Source organism: Corvus brachyrhynchos, unplaced genomic scaffold (genome assembly GCF_000691975.1).
Source record: "Corvus brachyrhynchos isolate BGI_N302 unplaced genomic scaffold, ASM69197v1 scaffold116, whole genome shotgun sequence".
Taxonomy (NCBI): domain Eukaryota; kingdom Metazoa; phylum Chordata; class Aves; order Passeriformes; family Corvidae; genus Corvus; species Corvus brachyrhynchos.
The window spans coordinates 2,503,898-2,507,229 of record NW_008240221.1 but is presented as its reverse complement, the minus strand read 5'-3'; positions in this window follow the sequence as shown (position 1 = coordinate 2,507,229).

Below are 3,332 nucleotides of genomic sequence, written 5' to 3'. Positions count from 1 at the left end.
GTCTCAGCACAGTGTCAGGAGTCACTAATTCTTGAGGGTTTTTTTTTCTTGTGGCGACTTTCCCTGGAACTGTGATCAGGTTGTTTCCCTCTTTGTATATAAATGTTTCTTATAATACAGTAGATTGCATCCACATGTTCTGAACATCCATGCATTATAGGTATTAAGGAATCAGATCCGGGCTGCATGCAAGTGGATCCAAGTGGATGAAATTCAATGCTATTTAGTCAAGTTTCAGTGGCATATCCATCTTATTTAAGTTTTTCTCAATATTGGCAAAGCAAATTTGAAGGTATATATTGTTAAATACATTTCTTAGATGAAGCCTGTAGATGAGCCAATGTCCATTCTTAGTGAGACAAATTAATCACTTGGGTAAATACTATGGTTTCATTAGTTATACCAGGAGTTAATTTAGTTTATATTTAGAATAAAAGTTATTATGTGCATTTCAAAACTGAATGAGGACACAGAAAAGGGGAAAAATTGTCTTCTTTTCCCCCCAAAAGTCAGCGTTGCTAAGCTCAAGTGTTTTGGGTTCAATAGCTACAATAAGAATTGTCTGCTGGACTCTCAAAGTTTTGCTGTTACAGTACTCTTCTGTTGAGGCTCCTTAACCTCATGGCTTTCAGTCCGCAACAGCCAGACCTCTCACAGTGGAGAAGCAAGAACCAGTCTGTGTGGTGAACAAGTATGGTTTTGGCATACTAATAGAACTGTGTAATATTTTTAGAAAGCAGCAAATTCAGCCAAAAATTGATTGTCCCCTATGAGTCTGAGTCAAGCTCCCAGCATGGCTCCAGCTGGCCAAAGCTCGGCCACTTCCATGGGATGAGAAGTGAAGGAGAAGGTGAGAGCTTGGGTCATCTCCTTCCCTAGCTGTGGCTTGGAGCATCTTCGAAACCACCACATGCTACAGCAATAATGCCTCCCCCTAGAACTTTTCTACTTCTTATAAAACCCAGGAAGGACCTTTGAGACAAATTAAAAGTACCATGAGAATGTACTAACTGTAAGACATGAAAGTCTGTTACTCCCATGTGGGCTGCCTGGCTGCCAATCCATGCACTCACGAGCTTGCACTAAGTGAAGCAGAACCAGGGACGGAGACTGACAATGTCCTGCTCTTGCACAGCCCACACTAGCCCAGAGCATAGAGTACAGTCTCAGCAGTGGGACACGGATTTTTTTCCTTTAGGAGCCAAGGGAGAAGTTTAGCGTGTATCTTTTTTATCTTGAAGTTAACACAAGGAAACACTCTCTGCTTTTTGCTCTCTAATTTCTGTTTAGTTTCATAATTTTAGACTATTTATTTTGCTTTTCTGAAGCAAACTTGATCCCTTCTGCTTTAGGTAGTCTGGAATATTTCTCTTAAATGTAATTTTAGGGGAAGAGGGAGTTAAGAAAACAACAATTGGTTTGATCTGATTTTTTTTTTCATTCACAACCATAGTGAAAAATTAATTATTTACACTGCACAGAAGGTTCATGACCCTGACACAGATCCAGGGCTGGAGCAGAACCAGTGTAGAATATGGTGCAATCCTGCATTATTTTTTTATTTAGCAAACACCTCCTGAACTTTTGACATAGAAATTTGGTCTTCATAGAAAAAGTAAACTAACCAGTTTCTCTCTTTTTTCCCCCAATTGATATTTGAAGGAAAAACACATTATAAGTGTATTGTTACTGCTATTATAATATCTATGTACCAGGCTCATGTTGATGCATCTTTCTTTACCTTATCTGATCAGCTTCTCTATAAGTAGAAAGGAACTAGCACTACAAGCCTGGCAATAATCAGACTGGCAATAATAACAGATCAGTGTGAATGTGGAAAAAAAAAAGATAATGTTCTCTTTCTGGTATGCTTTCTACATTTGTTATAGGTCATGTACATAACTATAAAAGAGATATTCAGAAGATTAGCAGCAAAGATAATCACAGAACCACAGAATATGCTGAGTTGTACGGGAAGAGAGAAAGGAAAAGGAATTCCGGGAAGGAATTCACCTAGTTGTGAGTTTGTGTGGTGTCACAATACACACTTTTTGTCAGAGAAAAAGAGAAAATAAATTGATTTCTCTATAACAAACTAAGACATCTGAAAGGTGGAGTCTTCTTGAAATATTTCCATTTCTTCTTTTTAACAAAAATATGTAATTTACTGTTCACAATAATATTCCATTTTGATCTGGTTATAGCAATCAAGATCAGAAGCTGACAATGGAGTTGATTAATCTCTCATTTATTCTGTTTAAAAAGCCTTCTTTGTATTTATAAATAATGTTGAGAATGACTCTTTGCCCTTGGACATCACAAGAATCAAACAGCAGGATGTATTTTCTGTAACCAAATTTCTAAACCTCATCTAACTGGAAGTTTGCCCCCAGATTCCAACATAGCTGCTCTTCAGCATCATATCCCAGGCATCTCCTAGATGCTCTCTGGTCTTCCTCGACTTCCTCTGTTCATTCTGCTACACAGATACACAGATGCACTCAATCAGCCCCACCGTTTGTCCATTCAGTGCTGGACCACTTGGATAGCACAGCCTACTCTTGACAGCATTTATTCTTTGGAAAACAGTTTTCCACTACTTCATCTGTCACCAAACAAAGGAACAGCTAGTTCTTCCATCATGTACCCTCTGCAGAAAAGGTTATAGCCCAGGCCCAACCATAACATGAATAATCTTATACTGTATAACCAAGGAGATATTCCCTTTCTTTATACTGCAAAGATGGAGACTCCTACCTAGCATCTAAACCTAAACATCAATTAAAGTAATCCTTTTAAATTAGTGAGTATGATTTTTATGTAGTTAATGAGGCTTGTTGCATGTCTTTGAAGATTTCTAATCCGCCAAATTTTAAGCAAAGTCAAATAAATATAATTCTTTTTATTAATTTAATTTTTTCCAGAGGCCTTCCAGGGCTTCCACCTCTTTCTACAGATAATACCAGACAATAAAGTAGACTCTTCAGAGCAATGGCTTTACTCCACACCTGAAACTGAGCATCCTAAGGTGCACCTGAGCACCTGAGGTGTAAGACACGAGCTTGTTTTCATCCTGATTAAATAAATGATTTCAGAGTAATATTTAACTTTGAACCATAGGCTCACTGTAAATAGTATTGAAAATGATCTCTGAAGTTTAAAATATGATCTTTCAATGTGTTTTTGTTATTCCAAACACAGATTCCCATTTCAAAAAAATAAAGCCCTGGAATTTGTAACTTGACAGTTTCAGTTCTGTGGTAGCTGTAACTGCAAATTAAAAAAGGATATTCAGCTTTCAGATCTGTCTTAGATTTTATTAATACAGTGTT